This window comes from Chelmon rostratus, chromosome 8 (assembly GCF_017976325.1).
Source record: "Chelmon rostratus isolate fCheRos1 chromosome 8, fCheRos1.pri, whole genome shotgun sequence".
In the NCBI taxonomy this organism is placed as follows: domain Eukaryota; kingdom Metazoa; phylum Chordata; class Actinopteri; order Chaetodontiformes; family Chaetodontidae; genus Chelmon; species Chelmon rostratus.
The window spans coordinates 1,884,228-1,897,041 of NC_055665.1; the positions used below are offsets into that span (position 1 = coordinate 1,884,228).

Below are 12,814 nucleotides of genomic sequence, written 5' to 3' on the forward strand. Positions count from 1 at the left end.
GACTCTGAGCTGTAGGAAACAGTCAATACGAACGAACAGAAGCTCAAACCTGCAGGGAGTCGCTGTGCTTCTTTCAGAGTTCATTTCAAAACCAAACACTTTGCTGGAAAAACACTTCAGCATTAAGTTTGAAAATATAATCCTGAGAAATTAATGTCAGCTCAAGGTCCTTTTGCCAGCTTTTTCTGGAGCTTTCAACCACGCTTATCACACTGTCGTCCTCTGAGAACCTCTTCAGAACTCGTAGAACCTCTCATCTGCATTCGATGTATGCATGATAGAATCAAACCTCAGGAAAAGTCTAGTAAGTGGCCCTTGAGTTGGGTCTGTTTGAGAAAAGAAAAAGTATTTCCGTGAGGAAACCATGACTGGAGGTCGTGAGAGAGGAATCTTCTTTTTTGTGTTTTGGGTGACGGTGCGTTTTTGCCTGGTGAGCCTCAGCATGTCCTGTCCTGTTTACTACTGTGAACCAGAAGCAGGTCCCCTCCCAATAGCACAGCTTCTGGCCTGCCCGTGCTGCCTTCACGGCACGTGGGAATGATCACCGAAAAACTGTGAGCAGAGTAAACACAGAAAAGTGGTTGGTTCATGTCACTTGTTGAAACTCGTTTGACTGCATCGGGACAGAGGGATTTAAGATATTAATCCCTTTGCACACACGTACTCCTGTGAGTGTGAATACATGTTTTTTCTCGGTACTATTTCCCCTCTGAAAAGCGACATGATAGATAGAAAACATTTTACGACCACACAGCTCAGGTGAGAAGTACTTTCTTGTAGGAATCAGGTGACAGAAAAGCTCAGATAGTGCAGGTACATATGGAAGCTCAAGTATGGACTGATTAAATGTGAGGAATGGATATAATAAAGAGAGTAATTGTCTGATGAAATTTGATGTAGTAACTCATCATTTTGACTTACAATGTCATAATTCTAGAATATTCAATGCTAAGAAGGCTGTCCTGCAGAAGCTCCCACTGAAAATCACAACCAGCTATAAAATTAGACCAGAAATTGAATTTTGTGCTTCATCGTTTGTCTGTCAGTACATTTCTCTGCAGGTCATCAGGCTGTTTTCTCACTATTTACCTACATCTGCTGATGGTATATTCAGCTACTCTGGCCTTGTTGTCTGAAGGTCACAACTGTCAAAGCTTATGATTAGTTTATGATTAGTTCATTAGTGTTTGTGTGCTACTCTGTCTGTGATTTACATCTGTGGGGGTTTATGTGGGTCTTTTTTATATTCTATTTATTGGATTCTTTTGTACATGTACATGTTCATGTATGTATTTTTATGTAAAGCACTGAGTTTACTTTCACCAAAATGTGCTATATATATTATATATATATCATACGTATATAGGCCTAATATTGGAATATATAAAATTGAGTTGCCATTAAGATATAACTTATTTTATTGACTGTATCAGACTACGTCAGATGTCAAACTGCAGTTAGTCATAATTCATTTATAGCATTTTCTGTTAGAATGGGCTGTGATATTTGGTGTTTAGTGATGCATAAATTGTAATAATAAGCAGGAGGCGTTGTTTGTTTTGTTTTGTTTTTTTTTTTAGGTTGTTTTACTCAGTGGTTACAGGTGTGTCCTTGACAAAAGAATGACTTATGTTTTCTTCACCGAGCAGCGTTTCCCAGCAGCGTGCGGTATTTCCCGACTGTCCAGTGTGCCCTGAAGGCAGCGCGGCGCTCCGCTGCCATATTGTTGTTTTATTTTCGGGGCAGCGGCGGAGTTTCCAGCTGCTCTCGCTGTCTGCGGATTCAGCGGTCTGTGGGGGGGAGTTACTGCCTCACTGACATTTTCTGGAATACAACTGAGCTTCAAGTCACTGCAACAGTTGTCGGACAACCAGAGGTGCCGTCGGGTATGTAGTTTTTCTGATTTTAAAGTTGCCTCTCTTAATGTTCTGTCACACTTTGCTACAACTAGCTAAAGCTCATTCCGTGGGCTGGTGCTAACGTTACTTTTTCCCATTCACGCTAACAGACGCTAGCTGGTTAACTTAGCACAAGAAAACATCTCCCTCGACTTTCTTAAAGTCGTGAACTCGGAGATAAGATAGAAAGCGTGTGTGTGGTGTCAAAGACCAGCACGCAGAGTTGAGTTAGCTTCGGCACAAGTAGCAACAGTGAGCGGTCATCTGGAAGCTAACTTCTGTGCTAGCTGGCTAACGCTGCCAGCTGACACCACTTTGCCAAACTTGGGCGATAACTTGAAAACTCACTGAGGGAACTTTAAGTTGCTTTGAGGGGAGGTGGTGTGAATATAAACTGAGACGTGAACTCATGGTGACTTGGTGTGCCTCTTCTGTCTTTAAGCCCGTGGGATAAAGTCATTGTGGTGTATTTATTCATGGCAGGTCAGGACCGACTGGAAACGCACCATTTATCAAGCGTTCCGCTCCTTATTCAACGTTAGATTGATGTGTGATTAACATCAAGTACAAGTGGTACAAAGTTTACAACCTGTCAGGGTCCACCACACCCACCTGTACCTCCCTGCTAAGGTAACATAACCTCATTCGTCAGAGGTCCTGGCTTTTATAGCAGCCTTGTGGAAGTGAATGTGATTCTGGCTGCTGGTGAAACTTTTTCTTCCACTAAAGGGGAAGTTGGTCTTGTCTTATGTCTGCTTGACTCAGGTCTGCAGTGGACTTGCACTGGGCTGAAGATTTCTCTCATGACTGGCGTGTGCGCCTTGTGGGTCAAGGTTCATTCACATGTATTCGGCCCCGGTGGTTGTAAGCTTATTATCCATTTGCATGCAATAACTTGCCTCTTAGTTTAAGGCAGGAATTCCAAACCGTTTGTGCCACATCTGCTTTGACACTGTCTTTTGTACTGAATTTCAAAACAAAAGGGAATCAGTGTTACTTTTTGTGTATTTCACGGCTGCCACTAATGATTATTTGAACTAATCAATTGTTTAACATCTGAAAATACTGAAAAATAAGACCCTATGGGTTCTAAGGGGATGTCTTCAAATTTCATGTTTTGTCTGACTGACAGTCCATAACACCAAGATATTAACTTAATCAATAACCCAAAACCACAAAAAGCAGCAAGTCTTCACATTTTGAGAAGCAGGGACTCAAATTTTCAGTTGTCCCGTTTACTTTACACGTGAGAATTTCTGCTTCTCGCTGTTTGATGCCAATGGAAAGTGAATTTTAAAATTTAACTGTGGGCATTTTTCATCATTTTGTCAACATTATATTGACTCAGCAATTATTTGAATAACCACAAAAGAATCTATATTGAAAGTAGCTGTAGCTTGTAGTCCCAGATAAAATGCACTGAGCCTGATGTTTAATCCTTTGGTTGTTTTTACTTGCATACATTTGCGCAACAAAGCATCACAGTTCCCAAGAAATGATGATTCTCTGACTTCTGAGATAAGCAGACAGACAGAAGTGGGGCAGTTTCACAAGCTGACAGGAGCCCAGTTTGATAAATTATTGTTTGCACACATGAGAAAAAGCCTGAGCCGCTTTGTCGGATCCTTCCAGGTGGAAGTCGAGTGGACACACAGACGTCTCAGTTCAAGAAAACATCATCTTCAAAAACATGCTCACGTCTCTCATTCAGCTAAAGTACAGTCATACAGTAAATATAGAGTTCACTGATTTAGAGCCTTTTGACGTATGTTTTAAAACAGCCAATCATGGTGGATGACAGTTTTGGAAGTGGGGGTGGAGACCTAATCAGTTAAACATGAGGCTGCATTTCTTATTTAATGTTCGATCATTTTATAGTTTAGCTGTGGTCACATTAAGCATCTCTGAAGGAGAGAAGAGGCTAAAAGCAAATGCTGGTTGAGATGAGCTCTTGGTAGAAAGTGTGTTTTCATCAGACGTGTCATTAGGTGTTGGAAGTGTTGGGGGTGGTAATTAGGCTGTGTCCATACATGACAGGTCTTGTAGTGAAATTGCTCCACTCAGACAGATTTGCAGTGACAAAACTACCCCTGGTTATGGTGGGAGTTTCAGTTGAAGTGTGTGTTTGAGGCGTTTAGTGTTAAAGCTTTAGGTGTCTGGCTTAGAGACTCTTCAACAGGATGCTTGACTCATAATTGTTATCGGACCCGTGAGCATTTGGGTAATGAGACTGTTAACGAGGCTGAAATGCCACCCTGCTGACACTGATACTCTGTGATCCAGCCCACTGGTCATTTTATTTTTTTCAGCTAACTGCCTATATGAATGAAGTAAATTGTGACAACAAGCCCAAGGTGCCATCTTCAGATAGCTTTTATTTTTGTCTAATGAACAATAAAAATCCAGAAAATTGTTGTCTTAACCTAAAACTGATGACTCAAGAGGAGAAAAAAGGGGTTTCTTAAGTGTCAGGTGCACAGCAGCTGGTCTTGGGTATTCTCACACTGCATGTCTAAGAGATCTGAAAGTAGGAGGCTGGCACACAGTTGTTTGTTTCTGGGTGGGAAATTACCCTCAGCTTAGTTAGTAAATGACAAAGTAACAGGTAGCCTCCGGTTATCGACTCCCAGGAAGTGAAACTGTCACTTTCCATTTCCAGTCCCGGACCAGAGCCACTGGTGACGTTATTGAGTCATTAATCAGCCCTTTAAGTTGCTGATTGAGGCATCGACCTTAGTGCTGTGAGCAGAGGTGTCTTCTTCCTCTTTGTGCCTCAGCGTGGCAAAACTAGTTCTGCTAGAGCTAAAGAGGGCGAGTCTGACAGTAATGAACTACCTGACAGGTTATAACCCCCACCTCCCGCCCTTTCACTGTGCAAGCACAGGATGTCAGGTCTGGGTTCTGGGTAATCCAACACCCAGCACATAATCCAATATGTCTCTCTTTATAAATGGATGCAGATTAGAAGCATGAGTAGAGCAGGTTACTTCCTGTGTGCCACATCAGGTAGGTCTCAGGTAAACAAACAGATTACGAGGGAATAGGGAGTGCTTGATTTGCTACGCTAGAGCTGGCATGCTGAGTATTGTTTGGTTTTTATTGAAACTGGCAGTGCTTATTTTGGATACATCTCTACAGCTACGTGTATTGACACACCTTCTAAATTTCAACAGAATTAAAATGTACAACCCTCGTTCCACAAAAGTTGTGATAAAACAGAATGTGATAACTTGCTAATTCGTTTTGACATATTGTCAGTTGAAAACATCACAAAAAGACAATATATTTAATGTTTCAGCGTTGTTGATTTTTGTAAATATCTGCTTATTGTGAATTTTATGAAGCAGCATGTTTCAAACATGTTGGGACAGGAGCAACTAAAGACTGGGAAAGTTGTGGAATGCTCCAAAATATCTGTTTGGAACATTCCACAGGTAAACAGGTCCTTAGGTAGCAGGTGATTGTATCAGGATTGGGTATGGAAGGAGAATCCTTTCAGCTGGGACATGTGTGCAGGTGGAGAGAGTGCTATGCTTATTTATTACAGGCTCTGCATGCTGTTGTTCCTGTTTGGACTTTTAAGTTCTTAGCCCTCCGAAAAGGCTTGACAGGAAGCACATAGTGGGTAAAACTCGTGTTATCCTTTGTCTTCTTTTATTTCATAACAAAGGGACCTCAGGCGACACAGTTGTCACAAGCAACACAGGTCATAAACCTAGAATGGTTAATCAAAATAACACGTTACATATAGTAACTTTTTTATTGTAAACAAACATAGACTTTTTAATATTTATCAATCAAATATACTCCTATGAATTAAAGCCATGAACTGAAATACACACAGCAGACCCAAATGAGTAATCACAATCTAACCATTAGCAACTAACATTTAAGCCAAATGCTAACAACAGCTAGCTAAATGCTAGCTTAGAAGGTGTTAGCTTAACACACTTAACACAACACTAACAAAATAAAACACGACTGGCGATGAACTCGTCAATAGCCAGTTTATTCGTCCAGTCGCACAACCCTCGTGCTGAGCGTATTGTTTATTTATATAAAATGTGATCTTTGCACGGTGATTGTAGGGATGTACCGAGTCGATCTCTTGCTTCACTTGAGGTTGAATCTATACTGATTAGCTTAGACGTTGGCAGAGAAGTTGATTAAGCAGGAGGCAAAGAATGAATGAATCAGCATTATGCTACTGACCAGGAAGCAGTTCCACTGTAAAGTTATCTACCACAGGATATCTACCAGACTGATAGGGCAATAAAGTGCAATAGACAACAGCGCAAGACCCAATATAGACAGCAGTGTGTACAGTCAGTATCTACTTTCGATGTGTACACTTCTCATTTTCATATCTGGTCACATTCAACCATTACTCAACTCACTCACAGCTCACTTCTCTATTTCTCATGTGGCCTCATGTCACACTTCTGTATCTGTAGTTTGTCTCCTCTCGGCAGGATGGGAGCTTTCAAACACTGTTGTATCATCCCACAAACAGTTTGGTCGGAGAACATCGTTACACAAATTCACACCTGGAAGCCGCCCAGTACAAACGCAGTTTATTCCACTGGCCTCATGGCATCCACCTATTGGGGAATCCAACCGGCAGCCTTCCAGTCACAAGCCCATTAGTGCATGAGCATGTTCATACAGACCAAATTACTCCTGGAGTTGTGAATGCACCAGCATTTTCCATGTTTACCTTCTTTTGCTATGTGCATTTGTCTACCAATGGAAGTGTGATATGTATTTTTTAATGTCATGGTTATAGTATATTATTTCTAAGGCTGAGGATAACTGCCTCTCTGCATGCTGTCTCTGTTTTGCTAGTGTAATGCTGGTTAGTTATTCTTAGCGTAAATTCTAAACTTGATCATTACAGTGGCCATTTTTGTAAACCGGCAGAGGGACGACTCTTAATAGTGCATTGAATGTTCAGAATGGGCATAAGCTACTTAACTGTCTTGGCTTTGGTGAACTAGGCATGTTCACTTTGAGGTTGTAGTTTCCAGAATAGCATGTAAACAGCTTCACCATGTGAGTGTCCAACGCAGACCAGCAGCACTCCTGCATGAAGCAACGTGAAAATCTACGAAGTCAACAATAATTTATGGAAATGTACAGGAAATCACAAGAATAAATGGAACTATAAGGGGCCATTTGCTCAGGCTCGGACACAGTTGAAATCTATCAATTTAGTGGAGTTGAACTTTAATTAAGTGACTCGTTGGACAAGAATGAATGGCTAATAGATAAATTAAAAGCGTGCTTACTCAAACTACATCTGACATGGCAACAGCTAGCTAGCAAAAACCATCAGAAGATGTTAGCAACTTATAAACTGTGTACCTTGCTCAGGCTACTACCTGCTGGTTAACTAAAAAGTCTAAAAAAATATAGTCAAGTTTTGATTCAAAGCCTGCTGTCCTTGTAATGCACTGTGCATGCAGAGGGTAGGGTTAGCTAACCCTAACCCCCCCAATAAGTTAATATTACTATATCATGCTCTGTATTTCCTCTCGGTGAGATAACTTTTGCTTCATGCAGCTGCAGATGGTTTAGAGCCACAGGAAGTCATGAATAAAGATGAAAGTAAGTCAGAAATCAAAGAATCAGAGAAACAGAGGAAATGAGATAATGACATATGATAAGTCAGCCAGTAGAAACTCTGCAGAGCTGAAAATACGTAGTGACAGGAAATCCATCTCACACATGAGTACACCTGTCTAAAAAAATGAGTTTGAATTACTTAGACTGTGACTGTAATGTAGCTCTGCAGTCACATATGATGGATCTCTACGCTCAGAAATGAACGGTTAACCAATCAGATGTCAGCTGTTCAGGCTGAAAGATCCCAAATAAAACAGGTCACCTTAAAAAAAAAGGCAGTAACTTGAGATATTATATGTAATGTTGGGAGTCATCTTGTGAAAAGGTTGGAAATATAATTGTATAATCAAACTCTGTCTCTAAATGTGAAAAATTATAACACAAACTGAATTTAAATCACATAAAAAATCTGAATTATTTCAGTTATGAACGGAGGAAAAAAAAGTTTAATGATTATTTGTTATTGTAGATTGGTTTAATTGCTAAAATTACGCATTTAAGTGTCAAAATTGTGCAGTTTTCTGGTGATGTCAGCTCTTCTTGTAGACCATCAGCATTGATGAGACGTGACTACATTGCATCTAAAGATAAATCCAGATCTTTTTAAGGCACACAGGTGGCGAAGGGGAAGAGGATGATCCAGACTCAGAGTAGCTGGTAGTAAGGAGTGTCAAGCACCCTCTTGTGTGGAGGTGGAAACACATTGTTAAAAGGTGTGAAGTACACACTTCACACAAGATCTGGTTACCGCAGGTGTTTGATACTTCGGCATTTTCAGTGGTTTGATTGCGCAGCAGGAGCTCGTTAGTTGTCCTGCTGTTCCTCTGAAGAGCGAATCGGTCCTTCTGCAGAGGCAAAGTTTGGAGGAGAAAGTGAAGAGGAAAACAAGTAAAAAATATAGATTTAGTAAGAGTGGGGGGGCCATTTCAATTTTTACAACACGTTTTATAAGTGGCCCCCCTTGCAGATACATTTGCAAGCAGTGATCACTTGCGAAAGTGTAATCAGTGCTTGTAATTTGCTTTTGTGAAATGTTAATTTTGGACTTCTTAATGTCTGCTATTTTTGACGTTGCTTAGCTGTGGCTAATGATGTTTGCTCCCGGGACACCAAAATATAGACTGTGTCCAGCAGTGAGAGGGAGGCTACATCCACAGGTGTGCTTCTGCATTTTCTGCTGTAAATTCTCGGTTAGAGTATTTTGTGGACAGTGAGTATGCCGATGTTATCTCGAACACAGAGCAGCAACTATCCCACTGTATATATCAGGACAGACAGATTGGACATGTGACAGTAATTCCTGTGTCATTAGAACTGGCTTTAAAGTCAACAGCTGAGCTTGTTGCAGCTTTAAATGTCCTTGATCACACTGTTTATTCTCAACTACTCCAATTAGTCCAATTCAAGTTTCATATTGAAAGTGACTCCACATCTCAGTGTTTTATTTCAAACATCTGCACATGTTGTAGTGCTTTTATTGTGAGCAAAAACTTCTGTTTTTCAGCTCAGTGAAAACTTCTGTTTTTGCTATATAAATAAATCTTTACTTACTTTCCTGTATTGAGCTGAAAATGACACCTGGACTTAATATTCACACACATGCTGAGCAGGGCAGTGCTTAATGGACTGTTTGTCAAATTAAATAAGCAAATTGTAGACAAACATACCGGCTCTGGTTCCTCAACTCAACTTTTTTGTCATTATTTTTGAATAGATAGTGAACAGATAGTCGAAATGACCCTGGAACGTCTTTAAATGCTAAAGTTCATATTGTGACATTAACATTCTGGCCATTGCTTCTTCTCGGTTATGGAGTACCCGTGGGACTGGATTTGTAGCCTCTAGTTGTTTTCGCTGCTGTTTGGGCTGAACAGGAGTGGGCGATCTAGAGGGATTTAGCTGAAGTGATTTAAAAATATTTGTTTTCACGATGCATGCACAAACACCCTGAAGTGACCATGAAGTGATGGAAACCACAGCCGGCGCTCAGGTCGTAGCTTTCTGCTACCTGTTGGCTTTATTTGCATTGGAAAGGCTCAAAGGTCGATCTGCTGCATGCATGAGTTCAGCAGAATGAGGGAAACAGATGGAGGCCTGTTCAGAGCACATTCCTCAGAAACTCCATCCTGTCGGTCCCCTTTTTACTACACACCACCAGTACACACTGAGCTACAAGCTGTGCTGCTTCAGGTTGTCAGTGTGTGTTCAAACCACACGGTTACACTGGCTGCTAAGTTTTATTATTCAGTGCCCACTGAGCCATTCAGACTCAAATATGGATACTACATGATCTTTGACTCTCTGTTTTCAGTGTGAGAGTCTTAATGGCAAATGTAGGTAGATTTTTAGACTGTAATCTGCATATTTTACAATATATTTGTACCATGAATAGTGAAAAAATCCTCAAGATCTTTCTCAGGTTGAAAATGCCTGTAGACTTGCAGTCTGGATCGTGTGAAAGTAAAGCAATGCATTGATGCTTTAGGTTAGTGGTTGTTAAGGTGCCGTGATCCACCCACATATTGAAATGGAAAGGACACTCAGGGTTACGTAACATCTTTTATCGGAGGCTGGAGATGGTGGTAGAGAGCAGGGGTTGCTGTGAGCAGGTGTTTTCAGCTTTGCTGGATGTGTGCTACTGAAAAGGAGACGACAACCGAGGCTGCTTTCAACATGCTTCTTCTTATTGTCGCTCTCGTGTCCACCTCAGAAACTCGTCGGGGAAAACACAAGCAGTCCAAACTGACCCAGCACAATTCTTGTCCATCAATTTCCATTTTTGACCAGGTGTGTGTTAGTTACACAGGTAGATGCTGTAAGATGCAGTGTAACCCCTTCAAGGCTTTAAGTGCTGATATCTTAAAGATGCTCTGTGGATTAGGATGAAAGTGACGGCACGGCAGGAATGTATCATATAAAAACGCTGCTCCACAGCGCTACTAGTGGTCAAAAACTCCTCTGCGCGCTTTTAACCCTTAAATGCAGGGGTGTTTTTTCAAACATTCCTACACGCCCGGCGTCTTTTTACTTGATTTAGCCAGTCGCTTGCTTGCGGTCGTTGCAGCAGGATTGCGTGCACTTCGCGCACCGCTCCACTGTTTTGCTGCTCAGCGTTTATGGACACATCTCCAGCATTTTCATTGGAGTTTCTCAGTTGAAGCAGTTTTGTTTCTGGACAAACCAAAGACTTTCAGAGCGAGCGCCCATCAGCTTTTGGAGTTTGTGGCACCTCTTTACTTTTCCACAGCCACGGCCACAATGGCTGAAGGCAGAGGTTTTCCAGGAAAGTGCGTCGTCTGTGAGATCTTCTGGCTTCTCTGGTTGGAAATTTGGCGAGTAAAACTTCTTGCACAGTTGTGGAAGCGAGGTTGAGGTAACGACATGCAGCTCCCTCATCAGTTCTAACTAAAGTTGTGTGAAACCACTATACCGTAGTATGAAAATTGACAGTTATCACACCATTTGCTTATCTACAGTATTGAATTCTAGCATATTTCACGCAGAATTTTGGTTGCATCTGTTGTATATTTATATATTGATCTCTGACACTTGCATTGGGTTTTGTCGGTTAATCTTTGCACCTTGGTCAATACACTTGTCTTGGCTTCCTAAGTGTAGTCTATATACAGGAAGTGCTGGATGAAACTTGCAAGTCACTGAATATTTATATCTCTGTGATGCTCCTTGGTTACTGTTGCTATTTGAGCACCTAATTGATTGCACCTGATCATTCTTCTTGGGAATCCTCTGCGTGCTTGAACGTGTACTTGACTCATCGGTTAGTGCCATTTCTTGGCTCATACGCTTAATCTGTTTGAACCTGTTTGTGATGATTAAAACATCCCGGCTGCTGACGGTGAACGCCGGACCGAATGAGTTCTTGCACAGGCTCTAGCTTTCCAGGCTAAACTGTCATCTGGACAAAACAAAACACTGACACTACTCCGAGATAGCTGCATTGTTTGGCTGCTTTCCCCCACACACCCGCAGCTGTCATGCTTGGGACTAAAGTTTTAACAATGATAAAATGTCCAAAGAGCATTTATTTTGGCACCGCAGCCGGAACGAAAACAGCTGCTGCTGAAGAGTCCCGGTCCTGCTGTTTGAAAGGATTTTCTTATCAGTTTTTGAGGCGAGAGACGTGAGCATGCAGCTCCTAATACTTGCAGCCTTCATGCTGTCACAGTTTGGCCGCTCAGATTTGAATTTCCCAGTGTTTTCTTTTAAATTATACATTTTTAGAAATCTTCCGGTCACCTGTTGTTGTTGTGGTGACTTGACTTTTGGAGATTTAGTTTTTTGCTTTTGTTCTGCCATCTTTGGAGGACAATGATGCCAGTTTGCATGAAATGAAATGAACTAAGGCCTTAGTGGCTCCCGTGGCTTCCGTAAGAGAAGCCCTGAAACAGAAGTGGATGTGACAACTTAAGTTAATTTTCTTGTTCTAGAGATGAAATCATTAGTTAATTGAGTTATTGGAGATATTTTTTGATTATCAGTTAATTGTTTTTCTTCTCTGGTTGTAGCTTCTCAAATGTTAACCTTGTTTCCACATTACTGTAAATAAAATAACTGGATTTTGTTCAGATAACAAGACATTTGAAGACGTGGCCTTGGACTCTAGGAACTGATGATGGTCTTTTCAGGACATTACAACATGGGCTCAGGAACACTTTGCAAAACCACTGTCGGTAAATACGGCTTGTTTGTAAATGATTGATTCAGGATTTGCGTTGTACACAGTGTCACAACTTTTTTGGAAACAGGATTGTAAAAGATTAATATAACAAAGTAATGATTAACGCATGATGACAGTAATTATCAGCTGTAGGCCTATGCCTAATGGAATTGTGTCTTTTTAGCATATCAGTATTATTGTTTGTTGAATATGGATGACATCATTAATATATGGATATAATATATGGATTACATGCCTTAAATATGCGATTGTTCATTAAGAAATCTCCATGACCAGGAACTGTCTGCAGATTAGAGGAAGCTAAATTTACAACGCCAGCAAAGGGTTGCCTTGAGGCTCTGTGAGAGGTGATAACTGCCACTCCTTAGAGTTTGTATCTACAAAAAGCACTTCTGTCATAAAGAGGGAGGTGTAGATGTAAATGAGGACATTTGCGTTGAGTCAACTCAAGCATATTGTACAGATCAGTGTGCAAGATTTTGAAACTATGACACCGTAGTTTTAAAATCACTTCTTTGGTCACAAACTGATGTTAGAATGACCTTTTTTTAGAAATTAACTTTTAATCTGAAACTTTCCCTGTTCCCACTGG

At 41.0% G+C, this 12,814-nt stretch overlaps 1 protein-coding gene across 1 annotated transcript in view; it reads left to right on the top strand.

Annotated features, from left to right (window-relative positions):
- The first annotated feature begins 1,752 nt into the window (after nt 1-1,752).
- Nucleotides 1,753-12,814, top strand: part of plekhf2 (pleckstrin homology domain containing, family F (with FYVE domain) member 2) — a 29,466-nt gene continuing 18,404 nt past the window's right edge. The window contains exon 1 of the mRNA XM_041943127.1: nt 1,753-1,886. The gene's annotated coding sequence lies outside the window, so the exon portion shown is untranslated. The remainder of the gene's footprint in view (nt 1,887-12,814) is intronic.